Source organism: Lissotriton vulgaris, chromosome 1_1 (assembly GCF_964263255.1).
Source record: "Lissotriton vulgaris chromosome 1_1, aLisVul1.2, whole genome shotgun sequence".
NCBI lineage: Eukaryota > Metazoa > Chordata > Amphibia > Caudata > Salamandridae > Lissotriton > Lissotriton vulgaris.
Genome location: NC_141685.1, coordinates 136129422 through 136146341, shown reverse-complemented (window position 1 = coordinate 136146341; position 16920 = coordinate 136129422).

The following is a 16920-nucleotide window of genomic DNA, read 5'->3' as shown; positions in this document are numbered from 1 at the left end:
CCCTATTATATAAATGTGTCAAACCCGCATGGCTAAGACGCAATCACTTTTTTACAATTCACCGTGCATATTTTACACCGCTAAAACTTTCTAAATTTATCCCAGGGAAGAAATGCAATAAATGTGGCCATATCGCAGCCTCAGACGTCCACATGTTCAAAGAATGCCCCAACATATTACAATTTTGGAATGAAGTCAAAGCATCTCTGGACTCCATCCTCAATACTTCGATCTCCATCACACTTTCCTTGATTATATTTGGATGGGACAACAATATAAAGGGCCACGCTAGGACATTTCTGTTCTTTGCCATACTGCTTGCAAGAAGAGAGATATGCAAGGTCTGGATTGAAAATTCAGCACCAACCCACGCAAGCTGGCTGTCGTCTCTCTACGCAACCTCTAAAACTGACTTGAGGAGATCAGGCGGTGAGCATAGTCGTATTTTTTGGGACCTTCTGGTTCGTTGGAGACAATAACCGGGGTTTTTTTTTTTGTTTTTTTTCCCCGGTCCTATGATTATGCCTTGAAACTCCAAGAACTAGGCCCCTCCCCAGTCGGCTCAGAATGGCTAGTTCAACTGAATAAAACTTCAAGTTTGGAGTCTTTTTCCACGATACTCTTCGGGCCATCTATTGCCTAATTCCACCTAATACAGCATAGGATGCAGAGGAAACTCTGCACCTGGATAGAGTGGTTGGCAGTTGGAGGCTAAATAAGAGGTGGCCAGGCAAATGAGGATAAAAAAAAAAAAAAAAAACCAACCATGACATCCATTCTAGGCCAAGCAACGCCCTGAAACTAAAAAAAAACAGGAACATCCCATCCAGATCTTGGTTCAACACTGACATTAACAACAAAAGGAGACAACTTAGAGCTACAGAAAGACTATGGAGGAGCAACCGCTCCACAAACCTACACGAACAACTCAAAGCAGCTCAAAGGAAGTGCAAAAAACACATCAGCAGCGAAAATTCCACCTTTTTTTGCTCCGCCTTGGAGAGCGAAAAAAACACGCCCACTAAGCTGATTAAAATCATCCGGCAACAAACCTTCAAGCCCCCTAAATCTACAATGCAGGATTCCAAGAAAGACAACGTCAACCCCGCCTGCAAAAGCTTGCCCCCAGTGACAATAGACAGCAGGTGCAAGCACCCCACAAAAACATGGAAGTCCTTCAACCCCAACCCTCAAGCTGATCTCCACCTCCAAACCCGCCTCTCACATCCGTGACTCTATACCCACCCAATTGACCAAAAAACGGAAACTCTAAATAGCCCCGTTCTGGTGCAAGATCATAAATAGCTCCCTGCGACTGGCATCATACCTGAATGCCTCAAAGTTGGCTAAGTCATGCCACTACTAAAAAAAACAGGCCTTGACTCCAATAACCTAAATAACTTCAGGCCCGTCTCAAATCTCCCCTTCCTATCTAAAATCCTCAAAAATCCATCCTCTTACAACTGACGCAGCACATGGACAACATCAACCTTCTTGAGCCCCACCAATCGGGTTTCAGAAAAGGCTATAGACCGGAGACCGAGTTCCTTAACATCACAGACGATATCCACAAATCCCTCGACACTGACAAATGCTGCCTACTCATTCTCCTGGACCTATCGGCCGCCTTTGACAGGGTTGATCACCAACTACTCATCAAGGCTTTACAAGAAAGGGTAGGTGCTGATGAGGTGGTCCTTCCTTCTTACACAGCCTCTCGCAAAGGAAAAAAATCAAAAACTTTACTTCAGACCTACACCCCAACAGCAGGAGTATCCCCCAAGGCTCAGTGTGCTCACCACAACAGTTCAACATATACATGGAACCCCTCACCACCATACTTGAAATTGCCAACATCCCTGCAGATGACACCCAAATCTACCTACAAACCTCCTCCATAGATGAGCTTTACTGACTAAATGACACTCTAAAAGAAATCCAACACTGGCTATCTCTAAATCACTTAAAACTCAATCTAGACAAAACTGAGATACTCCTCATCTACAACAAAAAAAAGAGAACCCTCAAATTGCAGAATGACTAACAGCTATGGATGCTCTCAACGGTAATACGGTAATCTCACTCTGGCAAACTCCGTAAGTCCATTAGGAATCACCCTAGACCCAAAACTCGACATGGCCAAACACATTAAAAACTCTAAAGAGTGCCTTCCTCAATTTGAAGCTACCCAACAAAATCCAACCTTTCATCCCAACCAAAGACCTCAAACAAGCCACCAAATCAGTGGTGCTATCCAGACTCGACTATAGGAATGCAACTCTCACTGGTACAACACAATCTCCCCTAGCTCCCCTCAAAACAACTCTCAACGCAGCAGTCAGAATGGTCACTGGAATTAGAAAATGCGATCAAATTTCCCCAGAACTCAGAGAACTAAAATGGCTCCCAGTCGAACTGCGTGCCAGCTTCAGTACTGCCTGCCTCACGCACAAAGCCCTGCACACTGGAAAACCTGACTACTTGACCGCCAAACTCAAGAGGGCTGGTCAGAAAAGAAACCTCAGAAGCTTCAATACCCTGCTTCTCATCCCAATGAAAACACGCAAACAAAAAAACGCTGAATGGTCCTTCGCCGGAAGCACGCCCAAAATCTGGAACTCCATCCCAGCAGATATCAGAACTATTTTGTCCTTCACAAAATAAAAGAAAGACATAAAAGTCCTCTTCTCAACCACACCCTCCCGAATGGATAGCCGCCGCCTTAATGCAAATCCTTGCTCGACGTTGCTCCCTGACATTGTATCACAAAGACCTACCTCATCCTTGCCCTTTGTACCCTTCCAGTTCCTCCCTTCCCCTACGAGGTTCAACCCAAGACAATGTGCACTCAATGAGGTTATCTCAAGACTCACGTATTACCTCAAAGTTTGAACGCACACTTCGACTGACTTACAAAAAAATGTTGTAAAGCGCTCCAACACCCACGGGTCCGGCCAGCGTTATATAAAACTCCTCAATTAAGCATACAATTTTGACATGGAATTTTACAATTTTGCAAAAAAAGTACTAACAAGGGGTTGTTGTTATCAATTAATGGTATTGTGTAGTAATATGAAATCACAAAGGACAGTTTGGCGGAATCATTAGGAAAAGGAATGGCCTACACAGAACTTGTAATTGACCTTGGCTCATGTAAATTTCAAACTTAGCTGTATCACCAAAAAGGTTCATTGACATCGATGTCATAAATATTCATGTAAAAAAATCGATTAAAAAATATAGACAACAAAACTATTAACTTATACTTAAACAGGTAAGTACAAAAATATCGACAAAAAACACATTGATGTAAAAAATATTGATGTATAAAATATTGCCTTTTATATAAATATAAAATAAAATAATATATACTACATGTATTACGTATTACATTTAATTTAAAAAAAATAAAATAAATGTAATTTACATTTTAATAAAATATAGCAAATAAACAATAAAAAAAGATAAACACACAAACCTAATTATTTATACATATGCTTTAAAACAATTAATAAACTATTATTTATAAATTATGTTAAAGGGTTAAAATTATATAACAAATACAAATATATATCAATGATTTAAAATATAAAAAACAAAATTCTATAATACATTAAAGCATTAAACTATTAAAAAATATTTACATTTACATTTCAAAATACAGTAAGTGCAACAGTAGGGAAAGTGTTGGTTAGCGGAGGGGTAAGAATAACTATTACCACTCCAGTGAGTGCACCTGTAGGGTAAGTGTTGGATAGCGGAGTAATTAAATTTACTATTCCAACTCCAGTGAATGCACCAGTAAGGAAAGTGTTGGATAGCAGAGGGGAAAAATCACTATTCCTACTCCACTGAGTGAAAGTGTTGGATAGCGGAGGGGTAAACATTACTATTCCTACTCAAGTGAGTGCAACAGTAGGATAAGTATTGGATAGTGGAGGGGCAAAATGTAATATTACCCCTTCAGTGCGTGCAACAGCAGGGAAAGTGTTGGATAGCGAAGGGGCAAAAATTACTTTTCCCACTCCAGTGACTGTAACAGTAGGGAAAGCTTCGGATATAAAGGGGTGAAAATCACTATTCCCACTCCAGTGAGTGCAACAATAGGGAAAGCTTTGGATAGCAAGTGGTAAAAATGACTATTCCCACTTCAGTAAGTGCAACAGTAGAGTAAGTGTTGGATAGCAAAGTAAATAAATATATTATTCCCACTCTAGGGAGTAAAACAGTAGGGAAAGTCTTGGATAGCGAAGTGGCAAAAATTACAATTCCCACTCCATTAAGTGCAACAGTAGGCAAAGTGTTGGATAGCAAAGGGGTAAAAACTACTATTCCCACTCCAGTGAGTGAAACTGTAGGGAAAGGTTTGGATAGTGGAGGGGTAACATTTACTATTTCCACTCTAGTGAGTACAACAGTAGGGAAAGTATTGGATAGCAGAGTGGCAAAAATGACTTTTCACACTGCAACAATAAAAACAAAACAAAAAATATTTTAAAAATTTATAATAATAAAAAAATATTTAAAAACATGTATTATCAAATATATTAGATATATAAAAAACCACAATATCATATAAATTACATTTAACAAACAAATTAAAATATTATATAAAATGAAATATTAAATACATATTTTTTTTATTTTAAACTAGAAAATATTCACAAACAGAAATATTAATTAATACATAAATGCATTTATAACAACACACTTTGACATTTTGAAATAGATGGACTTCTACAATTAACATAATTATTAATCAATTAGAAAACATACTAATAATAATAAAACAACTAATAAACATTAATTAACTACACACACTTTAACACTATAATGTCCATAACACACACCTAAATTAAATTATAAAATAACAAAACACAATTAAAACTTATTTTAAAATTGAAAACTATTATATTTAATAACTAATTATAAAAGAATTACAATCTATTTCATAACACCCTTTACCCCTTTAAAAATAAAAACAACACAAACAAATTACCCCAAAAAAATATCTGATAATTAACATTAATTAACAACTATATATTAACTGATGAAACACAAATTACTTTCCACCCTTTACCCCTATAAACACCACAACACACACCTAAAATCAATTGCACAATTGCCATAATAAAAGTGTAATTAATGTAATCAATATTAATTAACAAATAATTATTAATAAAAAGCTAAATAAACGACTTAACACCATTTACCCCATAAACCCCATAAAACACACACCTAAAATAATTACACAATTACTATAAACATTTACCAATTCACTGATTATAATTAATTAACAACCGACTATTAATAATCAATTAAAAATAAATTACTTCCCACCCTTTACATCTATAAACACCAAAACACACACCTGAAATTAATTACACAATTACCATAATTAATTACCAATTCATTAATTAATAACCAATTATTAATTCCTCAATTAAATATAAATTACTTTACTACCTTTACACCTATAAACACTAAAACACACATCTAATTTTAATTACACAATTACCAAAATGAATTAGGAATTTATTATTTAATATTAATTAACAACCAATTATTAATTAATAATAATTACTTTAGACATTTAATTATATAATATCTCAATTAAACAAATATGAATAAATACAAAATAATCAATTAATTTAATATAACTAAGTTACTTCCCACCCTACTCCCCTATAAAGCAAGAACCCGCGACTGACTTAGAAACGCAAAATTCAAATAAAAAAAATAACTCCTAGAAATGTAACACATATATTAACCCCTTCGATGCTGATGACGAGCTCAGCTCGTCATCACCCACGGGGGTCGTGTGCTGATGACGAGCTGAGCTCGTCATGGTGCCACTAAAATGGCATTTTCCAGCACACAGCGGGAAAACGCCTAGCATCCAAGTGGTTAAAAATACAAACAATTTCTATACAAAAAAAACATCACATACATTTAAAATATATACTAAAATACATAACATTAATTTAAAAATCGATATTTTTAACAACTATGTTTGTAAAAACGATATTAAAAACTTCAGGGGATATTCTCAAGAATGTGTGATAATTATCGCAAAATTAGCTTAACGCAACTTTTTATATCACAGTCTATGCACACTTGTAATTCTCAACACCACCATGTATACTCAACGGCTCCTTGAACATATACAGGACACCGCGGTCTATATGCAACTCGACAACAACCCGACCAGGGAGTTCCAGAGCATCCTGCAAGATATAGTGACAAAGTCACACCGAGCCGGTATCATTGAAGACCGCACCAAGAACTACCTATTACAAGAACACCCCAAGAGCCCAACCATACACATGTGTCCTAAAATACATAAAAATCTCCAAAACCCTCCTTTCAGACCCATCGTTTCAACTAAAGGATCAATACATGAACCCACTGGCAAGTTCATCGATAAATATCTCCAACCCTTGGTCACCAAAACTACTAGCTACATCAAAGATACCACAGAATTTTCACTCAAACTATCCAAAATTCTGATCAATGCCAACGACCCGCTCATACTATGCACAGCTGATGTCAGCTCCTTATATACATCGATACCCCACCAGGGAGGCATCGATGCTATCGAACAAGCTCTTCTCAACAGTGACATTGATGTGCCAATGCAATCCTTCCTTATGGAACTCATGGTATATACCTTATACCATAGTTATTTCCAAGAAGACAACAAATGGTACCTCCAGCTATCTGGAATGGCTATGGGAAACTGCGCCGCTCCTACATATGCTAACATCTACATGGAAAATTTTGAAAATCTCCACATATACGCTAACACCACCTTCCATGACAAAAGCAAAATGTACATCAGATACATCGACGACTTGTTTTTAAAGTGGACGGACACCAAAGATTCTCTCAGCCGCGCATTGAATGAATTGAATACCAAGGATGAACGCATCAAACTTACCTGGCAAATAAGTGACACAGAAATAACATTCCTAGACGTCAACATCAAAATCACCGAAAATGGATTAACCACCGATCTTCACAGAAAAACTACCGACCGAAATAACACCTTACACTACACTAGCTTCCACCAGGGATCTCTCAAAAAGCATTTGCCGTTCTCCCAAATGTTGCGCGTCAAACACATAGTATCAGATGAACAGACTTCGGACACCCGTATCAAGGAAATGCATGATCGCTTCCTTGATAGAGGTTACCCTGAACACATTCCTAATGAGGCTCAAACCCGAGTGGCTAAAATCACCAGACAGGAAAGTCTGTTTAAAACATCCAAAAAAGTGGAACAACGCATGGTTCTAGTTTCTAAATCCTCAACGGCAGAACCATCTACAAAAAAATTATGCTCAATCATTGGCCGATCCTACAAATGGAACCCGATTTTCTGGACATTTTTCAAAGTCCTCCTCTGTTTGCCTACACCAGGAGTGAGAACATCAAAGAAATTCTTTCCAAACCCACACCCACAACTAAACACTACAGAGGAACTCAGCCATGTTTAAACTGCAACCATTGTAATTGTATTATCAAGGGCAATATCATCAGACATCCCGAGAAAGGCAATGCAATTAAACTTCAAGTAAACGCCACATGTGACTCCATGAACCTGATCTATGCCTTGAAATGCCCCTGCGGTAAATTGTATGTCGGTAAGACGGAGCGCAAAATCAAGACACGCATGAATGAACATAAATCTAACATACATCTCAAACAGGAGAAATCTAACATTGCCATGCATTTCTTGGAATCTCGCCACACCATCGCACAACTCCAATTCATAGTTTTGGAAACCATCACCAAAACAGAAGGAACTGACAATCGCAAGTTACTTCTTAAAAGAGAACTCGAATGGATGTACCGTTTACAGACTCTTTACCACATGGTCTTAACGATCGGACCGAATACAGTTGTTATTTGTAATCAGTTGTTTTATTAATGTTCTGCATTGCTCTTTGCTGTTTACTTTTTCACTTTTTCCTTTTCTTTTTACCTTGTACCTGTCATTCCTGCTGCACGTTCACCTTTCTATTTACCATTCCATCATGGCCCCTGATTCGCCGCTTCTAGTCCTTTCTTAGTTTCTTAGCCCCCGCAGCAAACCAGTCCGCTTTTCATTTCAATTGTAACCTTTAATAGTTCACCTCCCTACCGGCGCCGGCACCGCAGCAGCGTAGATCACCTTCCCTGCACTACTGGAGTAGCGGACCCTGCTACCATGTTATATGTTATGTTATGTTATGTTATATGATTTTTGTATAGCGCACGGATGCCGCAGCAAAGTGGCGTCCCGGCGCTTTGGAGAATAATAACACAACACGACAGAAAGGTAGAAAAAAATGGGCCTAAATTGTGGTAAAAAGGAAGGTTTTAAGTGCCTTCCTGAAAGGAAGCAATTCAGGAATAGAGCGCAGAGGGGCAGGCAGAGAGTTCCAAAGAGTTGCCGCCAACACTGAAAAAGAGCGTCCGCCCATCCTAGATTTTTTAAAACGTGGCACAATGGCCAAATTAGATCCGGCAGAGCGAAGAGCTCTGGACGGGACATAGTGCTGGATAGTCTGTGCAAGAATAGGAGGGGAGGCTGCTTTGAGAATTTTAAAAGTCAAGCAAAGAGCTTTAAACTTAATTCTCTGCCCCACCGGCAGCCAATGGAGATCCTGGATAGTCCGGCAGGCCGAGACAAACTTCGGAAGGCCGACAAGCATCCTAGCTGCCGCATTATGAACTCTCTGAAGGCGAGACAGCTCGGCCTGATTTAGGCCAAGAAACAGGGAGCTGGCATAATCCAGTCTGGTGAGAACCAGGGCCTGGACAATAATCTGTCTGGTCTCCGCATCGAAGAACTTAAAAACTGGTCGGAGACACTGCAGAGTACCAAAACAAGTGCCGGCCACACGTTTTGTGTGGGAAGTGAAAGAGAGCTTATTGTCGAACCACACCCCAAGGTTTCTAACCTCAGTCACGGGGGAGGAAACGGGGCCAAGATCAGAAGGCCACCACTGATCTCCCCATAATTCACTTTCCCTACCAAAAATAATGACATAATTGACATGAAGTAAGTCTTCATTTGTACAGGCCAGCCTCTTGCACTTAACGCGCGCAAGCGTTAAACCGCCACGTTTTGTTACCCTCACGCGACTTAAGTCCCACACACGTTTTTGCTGACTCTCTCGACCCCCGCATCTTTTTCCACTTCCTTAGTTCTCCCGGACCACCTCCCGCACTTCACTATAAAGTACACAGACACCACGCACTCCCATTGATCGGCACTTAACCGGTAATTTCCCCGTGTTCTTGTCACCTTAATTCTGAGCTTGACTCGTCTTCCTTTCAGCACTCCGTGACAAAGGGCTCCTTGCCCGAAATGCATTGGAGGAGTTCGCATTTATTTTCTACCCTAAAGGGATCAATACTATATATTGGATTGATATGATGTTAATATCACTGAAAAAATCATCATGAACACTATTGAATAATAAATAGTATTTGGACAACAACCTTTTGAATCATTTGATGATCACCTACGGAGTGCCTCACCTGGGGAGGTATTAGCATTTCTATGCGTACACTACAAGTTCCTATGATCTATTGGTGTTTTGACGGAAACACCACCCACGAGTGCACCCAAACTTTAAAAACTCTCAAGAACTGTATCTAAACCCGCAGTGCACCACCTACCTCCTTTTCTAATGTTGTATTCTCAACACAGGATACCATGCGATAGTCTCGCGACAACGCGCCAAATGAGCTTGTTAAAACTAACGCAATGCCGAAAAAACGCGAAACACTACTGGGAAAAAAGTTGAGAATTGGCCAATTGCGATACAAAAATCAGTAATACCCAGCGGCAGGTCTGCCATTCCCACGCGTCATGCGGGAAAAAGCACTATAAAAGCACCGAAAAACACATAAAAAATTAAACTACGTAGTACCATAGAGGAAGGCGAAGCAAGTACAGAGGACGACCAGAACACTACAAGTTCCCAGGAGGAGCAGCCTGGTCCCTCGGGGTCAAGGAAGGGCAAGGAGAAGAAGACGAGGAGGACGAGTTTCAGTCCGCAGGAAAACAAGATCATCATCACGGAGGTGATAGAACACCACCTCCAACGTGTCATTGGCATATAAAAATGCAATATGGCAGGACATCCTGGACAAGGTGAATGCAGTCAGAGTGAGGAGGAGGACATTTGGAGAGGTCAAAAGGTGCTGGAATGACGCAAAGTTCAAAACCAAGAAGAAACTCGCTGGGAACCATCAGGGAACAATGCAGACTGGAGGTGGCAGTCCAGTGGAACACCAGGAGCTGGGTGAGATGGAGGAAATGGTATCCACAATCATTAGTGGGGAGACAGTGGCAGGAGTTTGGGGTCCGGACACAGCTCAACATGACCTGACACAACATCACCAGGGTGAGTACCGAACAGGGTCTGGGGGGACAGTGGGAAATGGGCACAATGGCACACATGCACAGTAAGAAATTAGAATGAATGTGTAAAACCTCAGATCGGTGATGTAGCTCAAATGTCCACTGTCCCACATCAAATAGTCAGCTCCTCCAAAACAGTCACAATGTACATTGTCATGCAGTCTGTATGTAAACTAGAACAATGCATCTACATACATGTCAAAACAATTTTAAAATGCACCTCCCCTTCTCATTGCAGAGGGACAATCAACACCTCCTGTAGAGCAGACCTGACAACTCATCAGTGATGATGAAGAAGACCTCTACACCTTTGACACCAATGCCCTACAACAGCTCATAGATAGCTATGGCAAACCACCTCCAGGAGCAGGGCAGCCCAGCTGCATCAAGGAGACCCCACCCCCTGCACAGACCACACCGCAGGAATCACCCACTACGACAGCTGGCTCCCAGCACCTCACCCAAGAACACATCGCATTCCAATGCCAGGTGTAAGACTTTCAGAAGGAGGTGGCTGGACAGGTGCGAGTGGGGTTTGACCACATGGCAGTCAAACTGGATGACATACGTGGGTGTCTAAGCCACACCAGGGACCACTTAGACTCCCTAACGGACACCTACAGTTCGCTCCATGGTGCCCAATAATCCATGCCCAACATCGCTGGAGTCATGCCTCTGAGAGGAGAACAAGTGGCTGGTCAGAGTGGCCTCAGCGATATCAGCCGAGAGTTGGCACAGATGTTGAGGACAGTGGAGAACATGGAGCGGATGCGTGCAGAAAGAATGGCTGCCACGGATGCACACCAGCGAAAAGTTATTGGGATCTTCCATGCCCTGCAGATCCTCATCACTGCATTGCTGCCACTAAGGCAGTCGCTGATGAATGCAGCTGGTACTTCCACACACACATCTCTAGCCCCTGATGTGTCAGTGGCACACAGGGCTGCAGAACAAACATCATCCCCTACATGTCGGACAGACAACATAGAGGACAAGGATGTGAGAGATTCCACTTGTGTATTAAAGAAGGAGCCAGTTACAGTCTTCTCCACCATATGCCCTGTTTCAGCTTTGTTCTGCCCCCTGCATCATGCCCTGTAACAACCCCTCCCACTATCCCCAGAAGCATCCTCCGACACTCACCTTGGACCTCGACATAGACTGCCATATTCTGTTTGCCTGACAATGACACAGCAATCACACTACGGACTGTACTCTATCTCTTCCAAGGTAAGTGTCAATCCCTACAAACTCTGGCTGACCCTCCACTGGGCTACAATGGAATGTGGTGATTGCATGGCTGTGTATTGATCCAGCTCCGACACTCCACCGAATGTGAATAATTCATTAAAATTCACACAGATGTGTCCATAATCAATCAAGTATGAAAGTATGGATGAATGTAAGGACATTGATTAAACAAAAAGGTACACCCTGGGAAATGAAAGCAATGTGCATGTGTGACCATGACACACATTGGCAGTGAGATGACTGGTAATGTGTGCACTAGCTGTGGCCTTATTGCTCTGAAACAACAATTGCACAATTTCACAACTTTGCCCCATGCAATGTTAGAAACAGGGCTGTGTATGAAATGTCAAAGTTGTTGGCAGACCTAACTTAGTGTCCCCCATCACATTTGGAAACAGAACATCTCACACTCAACTGGGTTGACACAGCCTGTAAGGATGGATCACATTGAACCACATGGCAAGAAGTTGGACACCATACTCACATTGCTGAGGACACTTAAGAGCACAGGTCTATCAGCAACTATCCCAACCACAATGTCTGGCTCACAGAGGTGGAGCTGGCAAACGGACCCACCTCTAAGTGAAATGTGTCAGTCAGTCCCTCACTGTGTACGGACAATGCTCATTGAGGCACACGATTTGTCATTCTAATCAACACTCATCACAGTTGAACACTAGTGAAGTTGCGTAGGCATAATTAGCATATGCTTGTCAGTACGGGCAAGACCAGGGCCACAACATGCAGACCAAAGCATCAGACACTAACAAGCAGTATTTGGTCTGAGTACAGTTCCACGTGACAGGCGTTGTGCATGTGCCCTGGATGTTTTGCCATTGCGTTGGTAGCACTCGTAGATCCGGCACTTTTCTGACCTGTGGCAGTTATGTGGATGATATGCCACAGCTCGGAGCAATGAGTAGTATGTGTGTTCAATGTTTGGACATATGGGTTGTTGTGTACATAAGTGTCAAGGGCATTCCATGCAAGAGTACCTCGAGCAAGGACTTCTGTGTGTGGGGTGTGGATACATTGCTTTTTCATTAGCGTTGTGCGTAGTGTAGGAGTCGTCATCATCTGCTATGATATCTCTCTCAGGGGGTGCCTGCCGCATGCAAGACCAAAGTCGGAGGTGCAGATGTCCTACTGCCTTATGTATTGATATAAAGGTGCTTGCATCACTAATGTTAGTCTGACTACTGCTTGCATTCAGGAAATGTGATGTGGCTATGCCCTAGGCTGGTGGTGCACCAATAGCGATACACACCCAACAGTTGGCATGTATGAGCCAATGGACCGAGCAGTCTTGCACTCCTTGTACAAACCCTTCATGCGCGGCCGCCCTCCAGGTGCATGCAACATTGCAACATTGTCGATGGCGGGCTGTGTTGCGCCAACACTGTGACAGAGACACGCGCATCAGTTGGTTTCCTGTCTAGCGCAGATATGGACCACACCCAGGGCGCAGGAATAATTATTCACACCAATTATTCAACACTGGCCTGGCTAACGCCAACCCAGCCCACTCGGCATACGTATAAAGGGGGGGCGGCGTCGCTACGTGTCCGAGTTCTTCCCCACTGCAGGAGGTGAAATGGCTGCGTCCACCTACCATATAATGAGACTCAATCATAAAGGGTCCATGAATGTGTAGCAAAGTATTGGTGGCACTGGATACACTGCTGACGGCACGGGCCTACCGCCATGGGACGGTGACTTTCGGTGCACTGAGGTAGGGGCACCTTAAGTGCTGAGCAGGTGTGCAGCCTGGGAAAATGTGCCGTCCTGGCTGTCCGGACTGGTAAGTATTTGTGAGGGCCCTGCTGGACCGCAGTGTAGGCCTAAGCCAGAGCGGGCCTACCGCCAAGTGTCTTTGCCTCGCATTCACAGAGTTAGTGGCAGCTGAGGAGCTGGGCGGGTGTGCAGCCTGTGATGATGCCTGTGCAATTATATGATCTCTGCCATTGCGAAATCAAGACCCAGAATCACGTGTGTGACGTGGTGGTCTGCGGTGCGTGCTGCATGATATGGAGGCTGGCAAGGCAGCAGGACCTGGGCTTGGAGTTTGTACCGGCACTTGTTGGGCCCTCTTGGAGACACGCCGCTGGCAGAAGGTGAGCAGTGAGACCTGGGTACGCAGGGGTGGGCAAGCGATGATGGCGTCTGCAATGATATAACCTCTGCCATTCATGAATCTGGACTTTGTTTCAGATAAGGAACCTGGTGGACTGCAGTGTGTGCCGGCACGTGGTTGGAGACACACCAGTGGCAGCAGGTGAGCAGTGAGGTCTGGGTCCACAGTGTTGGCACTCTCTCTCCCTCTCCCCCTTTCACTGTCTCTCTCTTTCTGTCTCTCTCCCTCTCTTCCTTTCATTGTCCCTCTCTTTCCCCCTCTCTCTCTCTCTCTCTCTCTCTCCCTCTCTTCCTTTCATTGTCTCTCTCTCCCGCTCTTCCTTTCACTCTCTCTCTCTCTCCCTTTCTTGCTCTCTCTCTTTCTCTCTTACTCTGTCCTTTGATGAGCGCATGACACACCTTCTTATATTTGATTTTGTCTTTCAGGCTGTGTCTTACAGATTGTCCAGAAAAGACCTGCCATGATTTTTCCAAATAGTTGTATTGAGTTTAATTTTAATAAAATATTTTGTTTGAAAATTCAAAGATGAATGAATGATTCTCCTTTTTCTGACCACACATGAATGTTAATTGTTGTAAGTGTGCGACATCAGGCGAATTGTTTTATATTTATGGTTTTGTGAAGTTGATGTGAAGTGTCTTTGTCTGGCGGGGGTGCCCGAGGTACGGCCCAGAGGGGAGGGGTCTTGGGGGGATGGCGGTGGGTGTTGTGGCCCTCTTGGGGCTCCAAGCTGCATGGTCAATGGCTCCATGACATCTGTTTTTCTTCAGGTGTTGGTCTGGGCTGGTCTCCCTTTCATACTGCAAGTAGTCGTCCGACTTAACATCAGGTAGGAGCAGGTGTTAAATCCCTGCTGCTAATATGCTTTATCGCATGTTTTGTGAACTTATCACTGATCTGGCTGGTCGTTAAGAATGTTGTGAGGTGGTGTTGTTGCGTCTTTTTGCACGGGAACGCCTACTCTGCATCTCATCAGAGTTAGTTGCTGGTGTCATCTGTGGCGATGTTTTTTGCGGCTGCTAACGCAGGAAAACTGGTGATGTCGGCTGTTAGCACCAGCTTGTGAATAGAGCGATACATTTATCGCCACTTTGGCTGCAATAAAGTGCCGATAACTCAGCGATAAGTCCTTGAGAATATGCCCCTTTGATTTTACTTACCTTAAGTCGATATGTTTAACCATGATATTCTTGCTCTCGATATTCAAGGGATAGAGACTGTGAGCTGGCAGATGTCCTGGAGGAGAACAGTGGTTGAGAAAGAGAAAACAAATGTTTGGCGACATACTTGCTGCTGTTCATGTTTGGTGGACCTTGGTGCCGTTGGAAGCCTGGGCTGTACTTCCTTGTATTGCTATAGGAGAGGGAGGGGACATGTTTGAAGTCCCGGAGATCCTCGCCTCTGTGTAATTAAAATGCACATGACAGACTGACCGGTCTCTGCGTACTTAAGAACCGTGAGTTTGAATCCACCTTGCGTCGAGGGTGGGGGCACCAAGTGAGGCTCTCCTCACTTCACTTGGTTACTTAGTTGATCAGTTCTGCTGATCCCGACGCAGCTCTCATTCCATTTAATCAGGGCTTTAAGTGGGATGAAAAATTGGAGGGGTCTCTCGAAGGGGTGTGGCCAATGTAAATAAAGGAGTGGCTTAAAAACACTTAAGCTAAAAATCTATGCTTAGCATAGTTATTATGCCGCCCGACTGGTATTGTGCGGCTTCTGTCATTGCACACGGCTACATAATACAACAGATAACATTAAACCTACAACATGCCAGGGCTAATATACAACAACTATAGATTTGTTGCCTATAATATTGAAAATGTTTGGTTATTGAGGGAGAGGATGTGGTGTAATGGCCAGAGCTGCTGACTTTGGAGCTGGAGTAGCAGGTACATGTTTCTGCATCAGTTCAATATCCTGTGATTCTGGGCAAACCTCTTAATCTCCTGAATACGTCTTTGTTTAATTGAGCTGGTGCTCTTGTAAAGCGCTTCAGTCGGCCAAGTTCACGCAATCAAGAACTGCAAAACAAAATGACATCAAAAGCAGTGAACTGCTGCAGTGTCACCCTGCATAATTAACTTCCTAGGATGAGCCAGGAGCAGGGCCAGGAAGACCAGGGTCAGTCGATCAATCAATCAGGGAATTTTAAAGCATGCTAGTCACCCATGAGGGTCTCAAGGCGCAGGGGGGAGCTCTGCAGCTCAGGGTTATCCGAATAGCTAGATCTTGAGGCTCTTCCTGAAAGTGTGCAGAGTAGGGGAGCGTCTGATGTTGACCGGGAGCTCATTCCAGGCCTTGGCAGTGTTGTAGGAGAAGGCTCTTCCACCTGCTCTGTTTCTGCGGATGAGTGGGGATTCTGCCAGGGCGAGGTCGGCTGAGCAGTGGTTTCTTTTGGGTATGTGGAAGGAGGCTCTTTCATTGAGGTATTTGGGTCGAATGTTGTGGAGTGATTTATAGGCGTGGGTGAGTAGCTTGAAGGTTACTCTCTTCTCGACGGGAAGCCAGTGGAGGTTTCGCAGGTGTTGGGTCATGTGCTCATTTCGTGGGATACCGAGGACTAGTCTGGCTGCGTTGTTCTGGATGGTCTGGAGTTTGTGTAGCAGGGATTTGTTGATTCCAGCGTAGAGGGTGTTTCCAAAGTCCAGTCTGCTGGTTATGGGAGCGTGGATGATGGTCTTTCTGGCTTCGGATGGGATCCACTTGAAGGTCTTGCGGAGGGAGTTGTAGCAGGTGGAGGCAACAGCATTGATCTGGTGAGTCACGGTGAGGGAGGAGCCGAGGATGATGCTGAGGTTCTGGGCATGGTCAGTAGGGGTAGGTGGGCTTCCAAAGGTGGGGGGCCACCAGGCGTTGTCCCAAGAAGTAAGGGAGGGTCCAAGGACAAGGACCTCTGATTTCTCTGAGTTGAGCTTCAGGCAGGGTCAGGAAGGACTGCAACCAGAACAACCAGATTGAGGAACCCAGTTCAAGGGTGATCAGCATCAATTAGAACAGGGCCAGGATGACGTTACAGAGAACCATTACAACCCAGAGAAGGAGAACTTGAAAGAACAAGCAAGTGCACTAACACACAGAAGGACCTGGAAGTGAAGGAAGAAGACCCGGAGTA